Source organism: Macrotis lagotis, chromosome 8 (assembly GCF_037893015.1).
Source record: "Macrotis lagotis isolate mMagLag1 chromosome 8, bilby.v1.9.chrom.fasta, whole genome shotgun sequence".
Taxonomy (NCBI): Eukaryota; Metazoa; Chordata; class Mammalia; order Peramelemorphia; family Peramelidae; genus Macrotis; species Macrotis lagotis.
This window is the reverse complement of record NC_133665.1, coordinates 60211571-60227216: the sequence shown is the minus strand read 5'-3', so window position 1 is coordinate 60227216 and position 15646 is coordinate 60211571. Positions and strand designations below refer to the sequence as shown.

General features: G+C 36.4%; 1 protein-coding gene across 4 annotated transcripts in view; it reads right to left on the bottom strand.

The window, feature by feature from the left end:
• The window catches only part of LOC141495671 (phospholipid-transporting ATPase ABCA3-like), a 249062-nt gene extending 234247 nt beyond the window's left edge, over positions 1 to 14815 (bottom strand). For all 4 annotated transcript variants that reach the window (XM_074197271.1, XM_074197272.1, XM_074197273.1 and 1 more), the window contains exon 1: positions 14757 to 14815. The gene's annotated coding sequence lies outside the window, so the exon portion shown is untranslated. The remainder of the gene's footprint in view (positions 1 to 14756) is intronic.
• Between the last annotated feature and the right edge of the window lie 831 nt (positions 14816 to 15646).

Sequence of the window (15646 nt, the reverse complement as noted above, 5' to 3'; positions counted from 1 at the left end):
TACCCTGAAAAGATGATGAAAAAGGGTAAAAACATCACTTGTACAAAAATATTCATAGCAGCCCTGTTTGTGGTGGCAAAGAATTGGAAATCAAATAAATGTCCTTCAATTGGGGAGTGGCTTAGCAAACTGTGGTATATGTATGTCATGGAACACTATTATTCTATTAGAAACCAGGAGGGATGGGAGTTCAGGGAAGCCTGTAGGGATTTGCATGAACTGATGCTGAGTGAGATGAGCGGAACCAGAAAAATACTGTACACCCTAACAGTAACATGGGGGCAATGATCAACCTTGATGGACTCACTCATTCCATCAGTGCAATAATCAGGGACAATTTTGGGCTGTCTGTAATGGAGAATACTATCTGTATCCAGAGAAAGAACTGTGGAGTTTGAACAAAGTCCAAGGACTATTTCCCTTAATTTAGGAAAAAAACTGATATCTTATTATCTGATCTTGTTATCTCTTATACTTTATGTTTCTTCCTGAAGGATATGATTTCTCTCTCATCACACTCAATTTGGATCAATGTACAGCATGGAAACAATGTAGAGACTGACAAATTGCTTTCTGTGGGGGTTGGGAGAGGGAAGTAAGATTAGAGGAAAAATTGTAAAACTCAAATTAAATAAAATCTTTAATAAAAAAAAAAGAGGGGCAGCTAGGTGGCGCAGTGGATAGAGCACCAGCCCTGGAGGCAGGAGTACCTGAGTTCAGATTTGTCCTCAGACACTTAATAATTGCCTAACTGTGTGGCCTTGGGCAAGCCACTTAACCCCATTTGCCTTGCAAAAACCTAAAATAAAAAAAGACCCTTCCTAAATCCTCCTATGACACAAATATAGCCCTAATAATCTAAGTCAGAGAAAGTTAAAACACATAAAGAAATTATAGGTCAATATTATTAATGAACACAGAATCAAAAATTTAAAACGAAGTCCTATCAAACATATTGCAGAAGCTTAGCCATCCAAGAAATCATTCATTATAATCAAGTGGGATATATAACAGGGATATAAGCATGGTACAACATTAGGAGAACAACCAATATAATTGATCATATTAAAAACCATAACATCAAAAACCATACAACCATCTTAATATTTGCAGAAAAAAACTTCTGACAAAGCACATTTTTAATGCTAAAATCCCTATAAAGTATAGACAAAGAAGGACCTTATCTAAATATAAAAATTAGCTATAATCATATGAAATTAGGATACACTAAAATCTTTTCTAAACAAGGGTGCGTCCTCTCCCCAGTAATATTTGATTTGGTTCTAAACAAATTTGTTGATATTTGGAAAGGTTTACTTGGAAAACCCCAGGAAATCAGCAAAGATATTGAGAAGATAACAATGACATTGATGATGACTATACTACTACCAACAAAACTACCAACACAACTACCACTACTAACACAACTACCAACACTACACCACCCACCCACCAATTGTGAGTTGTACAATTTGTGTTTATTACAGTGAGAGGTATGTTGTGCAAAGTTTCCTTCTTATTTGCCTATGCCAGAATCTTTCCATCCCAGGGCCTGAATGGCAGAAAACAGAACTATTAGAGATGGTCTGCCTACTGAGGGAGTCTCTTGACCTTAAGTGGTAGTAATTCCTCCCATATCAGTGAGTCACCTTGGCACATGATCACTGCCAAGCAAGCACTAGTCTGGCTATGTGTTACTAGAATTTGACTATCAGGTACAACCCAGTCTGTCTCTCAATAGGCTAATCATCAGTGGGGTCTTTCTCTCAAAACCTTCCATCTTTTTTGAGTTATGAGCTACTCAACAATATGATTCAATCAGCAACAGCTTTAAGACTACAGCAATGTCAGCTTACTACTTATAGTGCAATACTGCTCTGGTTTTATGTACTTTATCCAGAGCTTGAGTTCACCAAAGGTTTCTGGAACTCAGATGTTTTCCATGGCTCAGACCCCTATCTAGGGTGAACCCATTCCAGAGTGGCCCTGACCTTCAAAAAGAAAACATTAACTCTCCCCAGAGTTCCCAGTAGCTTGTCCAGGATCAGTAGCATCACCATACTGGATGCCCCAAGGTACTCATATCCACCACTTGGGATTTGAACCCAACTCCCTTTCTATCAGCTTAGGACAATGGAGACCATCGCCCATCCCTTCAGAACAGCACTTGCTTATCTCTCAGGACAGACTGACCCATATTCAACTGCTGTTCACATGGAATCCTTTTCCACTTCAATTAGTCTTTTGTCCTCTATGTCAAGGTGGGACAAGTGAGACAATAAATAGCTTTACTAAAGTTTCAGGCTACAAAATAAATGAGCAAAACAAATAGCTTAGCTAACATAACACAAGGAGCAATGATAGAAAAGGAAATTTCACTCCAAATAACTATAAAATGTCCAAAATACCTGGGGATAAAGTTCCCAAAATACATGAAAGTCTTTAAAGTGCACTTTAAAGAATTAAAAAACAACTTAAGTAACTAGAATAATGTTCAGTGTTTGAGGCTAAATCATCTCAATATAATTAAACTGACAATGGGGCAGCTAAGGGGCTCAGGGGATAGAGCACAGACCTTGGAGTCAGGAGGACTGGAGTTCAAATCCAACCTCAGTCATTTGACACTTTAATAGCTGTGTGACATTTTGCAAGTCACTTAAACCTGACTACCTTCCATCCAGGACCATCTCCAGTCTTCCTGATTCATAACTGGCCACTAGACCCAGATAGCTCTGGAGGAGAAAGTCAGGCTGGTGACTTATCATAGCCCCCTCTCACTAAAATTTAATTCATGTGCTTGTCATGGCATCATCTCCCTGATGTCATGATTTTCTTCAAGAATGAAGGACAGAGGGCGGAGCCAAGATGGAGACAAGAGAGCTACATCTCTTAGAAGCTCTTTCATAAAACTTTGAAACTAAGGACTCTAACTAAACTTTCAAGATACAGAACCCACAAAGGGACCCAATGAGGCAATTCTCCTACTCAAGGTAACCTGGAAAAGAGCAGAAAGGCTCTAGTCCCCAGGGTTGGAGGGGCACCCGCCTCCCAGAGGTAATCCCAGGGAGCTGGGAGCCATGGCTCACAGCAGGGGCGGGTCTCCTGAGCTACGCCCCCGGGGAGCACCGGGCACAAAGTGAGGGAACAGCAGGGGACCTCTGCCAGAGCGAGCACGTGAAGCCCAGCCCTCAGGGCACACAGCAAGCAACATGGTCTTTCAGCAGCCCAGATCCAGGAAACAGAAGCAGGCAGAGCCAGTAAGCAGGAGCCCCCAGGGCATGAGCCCATTGAGCTGAGGGAGGGGAGTGAAGAGAGACTGCAGAGCTCTGTCCTCTGCCTCTGGAACAGGACTCTGGGGCTCTGACCACATTCAGATCCCGATCACAGTCTAGGTCCCCCCTATAGAACAGCAGGGCCCCCTCCACCTCAGCCCGTGGCAGAGGGGGTGCATATGATCATTCACAGACCAGGAGGGAGGACAGAGCCTCATACACTGAGATCCTTGTGGGAGTGTCCCAAAAGCTCAGGAAGCACCCCAAAACCAGACTCAGGCTGGGAAAATGAGCAAGCAGAGAAACAAGAGGAACACCATTGAGAAATATTTTGCATATGAGCCCAAGAAGGATCAAAATACTCAGTCTGAAGATGAGGAAGCACAAGCTCCTGCATCTAAAGACTCCAAGAAAAACAGAAATTGGGCTCAGGCTATGACAGAGCTAAAAAAAGACTTTGAAAATCAAATGAAGGAGTTAGAAGAAAAACTGAGAAAAGAAAGGAGAAAGATGCAGGAAAAACATGAAAATGAAGTCAGCAGCCTAGTCAAGGAAATCCAAAAAAATGCTAAAGAAAATAGCATGCTAAAAATCAGCTAAGGTCAAATGGATAAAACAGTTCAAAAAGTTATTGAGGAGAAGAATGCTTTAAAAAGCAAAATTGGCCAGATGGAAAAAGAGATAAGAAAACTCTGAGGAGAACAAATCCTTCAGGCAAAGAATAGAACTCAAGGAGATTGATGAATTTACAAGAAACCAGGATTCATTACTTCAAAACCAAAAAAAAATGAAAAATTAGAAGAAAATGTGAAATATCTCATTGAAAAAACAACTGATATGGAAAACAGACTTAGGAAAGATAATTTAAAAATTATTGGAATACCTGAAAGTCATGATCAGGAAAAGAGCCTTGACATCATTTTCAAAGAATTACTACAGGAAAATTGCCCTGATATTCTAGAAGCAGAGGGCAAAATAGAAATGGAGAGAATCCACTGATCTCCCTGAGAAAAGATCCATTAAAAACCAACCCCTAGGAATATTTTAGCCAAGTTCCAGAACTCCCAAATCAAAGAGAAAACATTACAAGCAGCCAGAAGGACACAGTTCAAATAGCATGGAGCTGCAGTCAGGATCACACAGGACTTAGCAGCAACTACATTGGAAGCTCGTAGGGCTTGGAATATAATATACCGGAAGGCAAAAGAGCTTAGAATGCAGCCAAGAATGAACTACCCAGCAATGCTGAATGTCCTCTTCCAGGGAAAAAGATGGACTTTCAATGAACCAGGGGAATTTCAGATGTTCCTGTTGGAATGGCCGGAGCTGAACAGAAGGTCTGATCTTCAGATACAGGACTCAGGTGAAGCATGGAGATTGAAAGAGAGGGGAAAAATATGAGGAACTTAATGATGAACTGCATGTATTCATGCATAGAAAAATGACACTGATAAAACCCATATGAACCTTCTCAGTTAATAGAGCAAGTAGAGGGAGCTTTTATAGTTTAAGTACAGGAGAAAGCTGAATTTGAAGATAAAATATTTTGTAAAAATGCAGTCAATAGAAAAAAAGGGAAATGTGGTGGGAGAAAGAAAAAGGAGAGGGGGAATAGGCCAAGATATTTCATATAATAAGATTTTTCTTTATTACAATGAGCTATTGCAATGATATGGAAGGGGGGAAGGCAAGGGGGAATGAGGGAAACTTCACTCTCATCAGAGGTGATTAGGAGAGGAAACAGCATATATACTCAATGGGGTATAGGCATCTGGAGTAAGAAGGGGGAGAAGGGGGGTGATGTGAGTGATGGAGGAGAGGATGGACCATGGGGGGAAGAGTGGTCAGATATAACAAATTTTCCTTTTTACTTCTAGCAAGGGGCTGGGATTGGATGGCCTGTCCAGGACCATAGGGCCAGGTGGATGCTGGGCCTAAGGGGTGGTGGGGAGCTTGGGGCCTCTTGGCCCCAGGACCAGGGATCTGTCTGCTGTGCCACTCAGCTACTCTACAGCAGAGTCAGAGTGAAAGGAGAGAGAAAATATAGTACATGGTAGTGGAGAAATACGAAAGGAGGGAGTGTGATCAGCAATGGCAATGGTGGAAAAATATGGAAGTAACTTTTGCAATGGACTTACCATAAAGAATGTGATCCACTCGCGACAGAGTTGTTGGTGTTGGAACAAAGACTGAAGCACATTTTTTATTATTATTATTTGGGGGTGGGTGCAGGGCAAATGGGGCTGGGTGGCCTGCCTGGAGCTGCATAGCAGGGTGATCTTTGGGTGTCTGAGGCCAGATTCGGACCCGGGTACTCCTGGCTCAAGGGCCAATGCTCTGTCCGCCACCCAGCCACCCCTACTATTATTACTATTTTATTTTATTTTGGGTCTTTTTTTTCTTTTTTTGGTTTTTGCAGGGCATTGGGGTTGGGGTGGCTTGCATGTCACATGGCTGGGTGATTGTTGGGTGTATGGGGCTGGATATGGGCTCAGGTGCTCCTGGCTCCAGGGCTGGGGCTCTGTCCATTGCGCCACCTGTCCGTACCTACAATTATTACTATTATTTTTTTAATTTTAATTTTTTTCTCTCCCTATTACTTTATCACTCAAGCAAGTCTATATTTTGTGGGGGGAGGGGGTATTCAGTTTACTCTTAAACAAGAATATTTTATTAATGTATAAAAAAACATTATTTGTACAAAAAGAAAATAAATATAAAAAAAAAAAAAGAATGGAATTCCTGTGTCCACAAAGATGGTTCAGCAGGAGAATTGCTGAAGAAAAAGAAGTGACTGATTTCAAAGGAGGACACAATTGGTGCTTCAGGTTCATGAAACACAATGGACTAAGCATGAATCCATGCACTAGATTTGCCCAAAAGATGCCTCAAAGCTATGAGCAGAAGGTCCTTGAATTTCATGATGAATAAAACTTGAGTTTGATAATTTTATGTAATTTTTTTCAAATTTTGGGCCCCAAAATTAAAGTGCATCTCATACATGGGAGAGCAAATTATATCTATTCCCAATAGTAATCTGATCAAAGGATATGCATAAAAGTTCTCAAAAAAATTGCAGTGTTCACAACCACATTTTTAAAAATGCTCTAAAACACTAAAACTGCAAATCAAAACAACTCTGAGGTTTTTACCTCACATCTAAAAAATTAGCAAAAATGACCCCCCTAAAGAGCAGTTAGGTGGCGTAGTGAATAAAGTACCAGCCCTGGAGTCAGGAGTACCTGGGTTCAGATCCAGTCTCAGACATTTAATAATTACCTAGCTGTATGGCCTTGGGCAAGCCACTTAACCCCGTTTGCCTTGCAAAAACCTAAAAAAAAATGACCCCCCCAAAAAAATAGCAACAATTATACTGAAGAAATCCTTCAAATGAGAAGATAGGCATAATAATATATCATTGGAAGGACTGAAAAATTGTACATTCTGCAAAGCAATTTGGAATAGGGTAAATTAAGTGACTAAAACAGTCATACCCTTTGAACTACAGACTCTATTACTGAAATTATATCCCAAAGGAAGCCATCAATAAGAAAGGAGTCTCCCTATATTACAAAATACTTATAATAGCACTTTGGGGGATAGCTAAGATTTGAAATCAAAGTAGAGGCTCACCAATTGTGAAATGGTTAAACAAGTTGTGGTCCATGAATGTAATGGAATACTCCTAAAACAATATGTGAAGAATACAGAGAAACATGAAAAGATCTATATGAACCGATGCTAAGTAAGTAGAACCAAGAAAACAATAGACAAGTTACAAAAGAAATGCAAAGGGAAAGAACTAAATATCAAGAAATCAAAGGTAAATATAACAAAATTATAAAGATCAAGTAGGACTCAAATGAAGAAAATAGGAGGAAATCCCCAGTCTACCCCGTTATGGAGGTGGGAGGTGGGAGGTTCACAGGTGTTACATAATCTACTTCTCAATGCAGTGATCCTTTTTAAAAAATATTACTTGCCATACAGGATGACGCTCAAGAGAAAAAGAAGGGATTGTATAAGAAGCAGGAAACATTTTTAAATAATATCTATACATACATATATTTATATATTATGTATATAAAACACACATATATGTAATTGTGTGTATGCATGTATTATATGTGTGTTAATATATGTATGACAGACAGTTTAAATGGTCAAACTAAGCCTAAAATTAAACAGAAGTAAGAGAAAAGGCTGGCTTGCTTTCAGGAAATTAGAGGTCTTTTAATGATCCCAAACTTCTCTGAGGAACAATGGCTTTTTTTAATATCAAAAAAAGTAAACATTAAAATAAATTGCAAGGTGGAAAGTACAAAGTATTTCACTGAATAAAGTGATTACCAAAATACGAAATTACATGAATTATCAGAGGGAAGGGAAGCAAGGAAGGAAGGAAGGAAAAAATTTTACAAGAATGGATGTCTTTAAGTAATCAATATAGATTTGAAGTGGGTCTTTCAGGATTTTTTAAATCATGCAATCTAAATGGAAAGCAGGGGTTATGATGAGACTCAGTGAACACACATTAATAGACTTGATTTCCTTTCTTGAAGTTTTTAGCTTCTAGGCCAGCTTTGTTTTGTTTTTGTTTAATTACTCATTGTTTCAGATACTCCACTGCAGGTAGAATTTAGTTATAGTTTTAACTGATAAATTTATTTAATATCATGTCTAAGACAGCTTTAATCATTATTTTCATTGAGTGAGCTGCTTCTGTGCTTGTGCTTGCAAAGGACACTATTACTGAATAAATACCAATAAAGTAAAAATTTTTTAAAAACTATTTGCACAAAGATATTTATTGCTAAAATATCCTATCATCTATATTGTTTAGCATTTCCTATACACAATGTTAAAAGTTGAAAATAACTACAAAATGAAAATGCAATGAAATACTGTATCTTTATCAAAGTAAGAAATGTATACAGAAACTACCTGATCTATACAAAGTAGATAAAATCAGAAATATGAGTATGAGTACACACCAGCTACAGTGGCATGTATGAATAACTAATTCATTAAAATAACAAGGAAGTAGTAAGCTCAATGCTATCATAAACAGTATAAAGGAAGTGTTCCTTCAGACACTGCTCTACAGAAAGGAATCATCTGACTAAGCTATTTTACAATAGTTTTTACAATAGTATTTAAGGATTCTAAAAAGAAAAAGGCAATGGAATCTAGGAGTTAGATCAGTGTGGAGACCTGTCCTTATCTGGAACTACCAGGAAGAGTGTGGTGGTGGTAACAACACCTGGTTACAGTTCATGGACTATATACATGGGAGAGATCCAAAGAAACAAAGAAGTTCAGTGAGACAGCACACCCTTGTGATTTGGTTCTGGACCTCTCACCATACTCTGAGGGCAAGAGAAAGCTTCAGTTCAAGATATGCCTTATGTTACTACTAAACCCACAGATAATATCATTATCAATAGCAGCATAATTCTCATTGTCATCAGTTTTGGCATATCAAGATCTCTGTAAATCACGATCCTAGTATTCAAAGTTTTAACCATCCCTTCTAGTTTAATGTCATCAACTTAATTTTAAAATTATATTTTATTTTTCAATTGTCAAGCATTTGATTTAAAAAAAAGAAAATCATTCATTATGATAATTTCTCATTTATATGACAAAAAAGAAAAACAGAAACAATACTCTTGTAACAATAGGTATAGTTAAGCAAAACAAATTCCCATATTGACCATGTTCAAAATATATTTCTCATCCTAGATATTAGTTCATCACCTCTGTCAAGAAATTGGAAGCAGTCTTCATTATAAGCCCTTTGAAACCAAGGTTGATCCTGCATTGCTCAGAGTACTTAAGTATTTCAAAACTGCTAGTTTTTAGAAAGGCTTAAGAATATAAGTCTTAAATTATCCTGGTTCTGCTCACATTATTTGATCAGCTCATACAAGTCTTCCCAAGTTTCCCTGAAACCTCTTTCATAATTTCGTACAGTATGATATGATTCCATTAAATTTTTATACTTTATTTGGCCATTGCCCAGATGATTACCACACTCTTACTTTCAAGTTCTTGGTCACTACAGAAAGAGTGACCAGAAATAATTTTGTACAAATAGAACCTTTTCTTCTTTCATCTCTTTATGGTGTAGGCCTAGTAATAGCATAAATAAGTCAAAGGTTATAAGTGGTTTAGTAACTCTTTTGATATGGTTATAAATTGCTTTCCAAAATGGCTATACCAGGTTTTCAGACACTGCCACTAAAGGGTATTCAGCTTCAAAAAACTATAGTCTTATTATGTAATTTTACTCTCTTAAATTTTATTTTTTCCTTAAGGCTGTGATTTCTCTCTCAACACATTCAACTTAAATCAATGTATAGCATGGAAACATTGTAAAGACTAACAGATTGCCTTCTGTGGGGAGTGGGGGGAGGGAAGCAAGATTAGGGGAAAATTCAAAAGTAAATTTATAAAAATAAATTTTTTAAAAAGTACTCGGCTTCCTTCTACCTCCAGACACCAATAGGATCACCTCTGCTTTTGACACCATTAACTCCTCCAGCCCACCTATCATGGCTCTGGTCAAGCCTATTGTGTACTTTTGGTACAATGATTGATTTTATGCAATGATTGTCAACAACAAGCTCCAAGGTTGAGTTACTTTCAAGTTCTATAGTCAAGGCTATAAAGATTGCAGAAAAATTAAATGTTCTGAGCATTAGAGAGAAGAGATTTGGTTACAAAGTTTTGTTTTGTTTTTTTGCTTTCACAAAATCATTTCTGGATTCATGTGCAAGGAACTTTCAAGTCTACTACAAAAGAGGCATTTACTTATGTTTACTGGTCCCAGCATCTAAGGCAAATCCTAGGTCCCACACAAATAGCCCAGTTTTTTTTTTTTATCTATATGGCTAAAACTGATAGATTGAATGGTAATCATGTGGTCTTTGGTCAGATGAAAGACAATAAGAACATCCTAGAAGTGCTTGAAAGCACCTCAATGTTCACAGGATAACAAAATAAGCAAGATCACCATTGCTGAAAAGGATAACTCTAATAAGTTTTATTTATTTCTTTTTGTCTTAATCACAAAACCATTCTCTGCATCTGACAAGAATACTCTGAAAACCTATCTGCTCTCATATCCTTTAAATCTTGAGTTCTCATTTGTTGCAATTCTCTTTGCATTTCTTTTTCCATTTTTCCTTCCACAAGTCTGGCTGTTTATGAGTATGAAATAAAAACTAAACTGCAAGATAAATGGCTACATCAGTTCATGAATCGACCCAAAGGACCATCAAGATATCTGCTTTCCTGAAGCCTCTCCAATATTTGTTTCCTTATTCACTTTGGCCAATCTGATAGGTGCTTTAATCTTCACATTCAGCTCATGAAAGCAACTGTTCCAGATCTCTTTTTGCTTTCAGTCTCCCAATGGCACCCCCTCCTAACCCTCATATTTTACCATGGAAAGCAAAGTCATGCACAATAACGGTCCTTTTTCTGCCTTCCTTTTTATCTTACCATCTCCTTAATTTAATCTTCCACTATTTCCTCCTTTATGCCAGGCCATGATAAAAATAAAGTATTGGTCTTTCTCTTGACAAAGTTAATCCCTCTAGGTGTACCTTTGATTTCATTCCATCTTCTCCTGTACATCTGCTCTTAATATCTCCTTTCTCTAATCTTTTATCTAAGCCTCATTTACTAGATTCTTCCCGGATACATAAGAACATATCCAGGTTCTTTAAGGACTTCTCGCTACATCTCAGCTCCATCCTAGCCAAATCACTTGAAAAAGTCATCTACACTTTTGTTCTCACTCCTCAACCCTCTACAGTCTGGTTCCTGACCTCATCACTCAACTGAAACTAATCTCTCCAAAGTTATCAGTAGTCTCTTAATTGCCAGATCTAATCATTTTTTTCTACATTTTAAAAACTATATTTACAACAATTGATATTTGGTTGGCTACTCTCTCCCCAAAACAGTCCTCTCTAGCTTCTTTTTTACCTTTTCTTCTTTTTTTTTGGTGACATTGCTCTCTCATCATTCTCCAAACTGATAGACCTTCTTTTTGAATTGTCCTAATTATGACCACTAACTGTGGATGTTCCCCAAATTTATGCCATGGGAATTTATGCCATTTTTTCTCTATATTCTCTCACTCAATGATAGCATTGACTCTGTTGATTCACTTATCAGCATTATGAAGCTGATTCTCAGATCTATATATCCAGCCCTGGTTTCTCTCCTAACCTCCAATACCCTTATCATCAAATACTTATTAGACACTTAAGAGTAGAATTTCTTCTCAAATTCAACATATTTAAAATAAAACTCATTCTTTTCCCCCAAAATGAAAAAAACAGAAATATAAGCATGCATACAATTATATGTATGAAATTTGCCCTTATAACAAAGAGAACATTATCTCAGGTTCTGCCTGAGTATAAATAGTAGAAGGAAAGAGTTCCCTCAGCCAATCTGTTAACTACTTCCACAAAAACCATAAATCACTGGATCCAGAAAGTGCTGGAGGAGAAAATGAGACTGGTGACTTAGCCCAACCCACCCTCACTCAAATTGAATTCATGAGCTTGTCATGGCATCACAAAGGACAAACATCATCATCATCATCATCATCAGTTTCTGCCATAAATATTTTCTGATTTTTCCCAGCAGTTTTTATCAAATAGTATTAACAACATTGTGAGATGAACAACCTTGATGGAAGCAGTTCCTCTCAGCAGTTCAGAAAGCGAGGACAACCATATTAGACCAGCTATGGACAATGTTATTCTCATCCAGAGAAAGAAAAACAAAACAAAAACAAAGAAAAAAACAACCCTTCAGAATCTGAAGAACACTTTAGAAAAATCATCTTTCATGTATCTCTTTCCCTTAATCCTAATTCCTCGTACTGAAAATGATTAATCTGTAAATATGTTTAATCAAAACTATGTATGTACAATGCTAACCTGACTGTTCACCACTGAGGGGAAGGGGGTGGGAAGGAAGGGTGGAAGGAAATTTTGTAACTTAAAAATATACATGTGCATATGGATGAAAAAAAATAGAATAAAATTTTTTAATGTAATTGGGAAAAATGTATAAAATAAAACACTGTTTCATGAATCATTAGTTAGTGGATTTTAGGGTAGTGAATCCATAGCAAAACATTTTACATATATGTACCTTATCTCCTCCATCAGAAGGTAAGATCCTTGATGTCATGGACTGTTTCACTTTGTATTTGTACTCCCAGGACTTGAAAGTATTTAGCAAATGTTTATATATTGACTATGATAACACAGAAAAAATATATACATATATTACCTAATACAAAGTAAAATAAGTAGAAGCAGGAAAAGAACATATAAAAAGGTTAAAACAACATGAATGGAAAGACCATAAAAATTAAAATTTTAAGCTTTAATAGCTAAGATTTCCCTTCTTTGCTGAGGTAGGAGTTTATAGGTATGGAACACTACATAAAACAGTCAAACTTAAGATTACTTGCTGAATTGATTGTTTTCTTTTCTTAATTGTTTTTTATTATAAGAGATGACTCTTTGGCAAGAGGAAAAGAAATATATATATGGAAATGTTGGTGATATAGAAGCAAAACAATTAATGAAAATATTCAAAGAAAAAGTCTAAAGAAAGATTCCCTCAGCCTATTAGCAAACTTCTTTCTAATTCATACATCAATATTAATGTCCCTTTCACCAAGCCACTAATATGCCTAATAGTACTATCACTCAGTTCATATTTCTTAGTATTCTGTGACTCGATATTAGCACTGTCAGAGATATGGAGGAAAATTTTTTCTTCCCATGGTAAATCTAAACTGAGAAAGCATGTTCCCATGGTTATCCAATGAAACATAATGATTAGTACAGCAGAAAAATTCCTATATTTGGAGTCAGAAGTGCAGAAGTCAGGTCCAATCAATGTCACTTACTAGTCATGTCCTTGCATTTCTCTGTTGCCAGTTTTCTTCCTGACTACATGGGGATGACAAGAGTCTTTCACTTGTACTCTGCCACTCACAAGCTTAAAGTAAGGAAGACAGGGTACATATTGAGGGTAGAGTGCAAGTGAAAGCAACTGTGTTAGTATCAATAATCCTTTTTTCTTATTTTTTTTTAGGTTTTTGCAAGGCAAATGGGGTTAAGTAGCTTGCCCAAGGCCACACAGCTAGGTAATTATTAAGTGTCTGAGGTCAAATTTGAACTCAAGTACTCCTGACTCCAGGGCCGGTGCTCTATCTACTGTGCCACCTAGCCACCCCTAGTATCAATAATCTTTTATGCCTGACAATAAAATTTATGAACTAATCTGAAAAATCTATGCATATAAACATGTTTTCCTGGGAAAATACATTCTATCTTCCAAATAATATAATTTAATTTTTGTAGCAGATTTTTTCCCTGCTCAGTCTTGGGAATTACCTATGTGAAGAATTCATAAAGATGGTCCACTGTGAAGCACTACTAATTAAATATAACTAATTTCTAATTATTATTAATAATTATGCCTTGTTGATAATCACATGCTAGCCTTATCACACATGCAATTGCTCTGATCTTAAGATTTCAAAATTATTTGTTTAATTTAATTTTTATACATTAAATTTCATAATTCATGTATATATAGTTATATACACATATTGAGATTAAAACCTTTATCAGATTATAGGTCAAGCATAAATCATTTATTCAAAAATTTTAAAACAATTTTTAAATACTTTTTAAAAATACTCTTTTCCTCCCCAAAGTCTCACCTTTAAAATCTAAATGGAGGGAATCATCCACTTCCTCAACAATATTCTTCACAACATCACTATTATTAGGGAGATAAAATAGCAATAGAAATTCTGGTGGCATAAGGGCCGTCAAGAGAGGAGGTAGAGAATCAACCAATAAAGGCTCATATGTTTTAGAATTCATATGCTGTGGTTTGTTCTTCATACGAAGTGAAATTAAAACTCCAGCAAACACCAATGGCAATAAGACTTCTAAGAGGGTTGATAGAAACATGTGCTTCTAAAAGAAAAAAATGAAAAAGTCCATGTTAATCCAAATCAAGGCCCAAATAAAAGGCATGTAGAAGGGCTCTTCTTCCAGGCTAACCCCATTATGTCCAAAAAAGGAAAAACAAGAACTGAAGTGAGATTTGCTTGGAAGGGATCCCATGATCTTTTCTGTAATAAATTAAACTCACATCAGAAACATTTTATTTAAATATTGCATAATTATTTAGAGAGATAAGTAAGTAGGTAAACATGGAGAGACAAAAACAGAAAGATGGGTAGGTAGTTACATACATGCAGACATACATACATGTATATATGAGGATACTATCCATTGTGAAAATATACATTTGCTAATCAAGTGGGGTTTTTTAATTCTGAGTAACTTTTTCAAAAATTCTTTTAAATGACCAGTCTCTCCAAAAGTCTCACATTTTGTGACAAGTATATCATATACTTACCTTTATGGTATAATTTTTCCAGAGAAGTAGTCTAAACAGTCTAAACGCTGACATTCTTCCGTTTTGAAGAAAAGCTCACCACTATATAAGAGTCAAAGGAAAATAAAAATCACATAATTTACCAAAAATATGGAAATATATATGTTTTTTGCTGAGAGGCAAGAGACAGAAGTAGGCAATGTGATAGAAATCTTTTGTCCCCTATGTGTTTTCTTTATTCTCTTTCTTCTGATTCTATTTCTAAGCCTAAAGTTAAGAATTACAAGCACAAATAGGAAAACAAGACTTTTTACACATTTGTTTGTTTTTTCAGCCAATATTTTGAGTAACTACTGTTCTTTTGTACCATATATGAGCTTTTTACAGGTGGTGACTGATGTTGTGATGGGAAAATTACTGGATTCAAATTCCATTACCATTACTTACTATTTATGTGACTGACACTGTAGAAATATCAGGCAGAAAACAAATAATTAAATCTTGTGCCTTTCTATGCTGACTTTGTGTATCCTGAAAAATTAGATTCTTGTAACATCCCTTGCTATACCATTCCTGATGAGTGGAATATTCCCAATAAAACCTTCCTTAAGTTAATATTCCTAGTAAAGTCCTCTCAGGATTAAGAAATATTTTTTAAAAACCACTATTATTAGATTATTCTTAGAAGAAAGACCTTGCATTCCAAATGAGACTGTAATACCACCCGTTTTTCTCGATAAGGATATTTTTACTAACTGGGAGGATAGTAGACTGTTCCTAGAAAGTCCTTGTGTTCCAGGTCTAGTTCATAATAGACTTAGACATTACTTCATTAAGATAGTTATAATCCTTAGGGTTATTCTTACCATCTGGATGGTAAGGTAATATTTTATGAAAGCCTTTCATTCTTT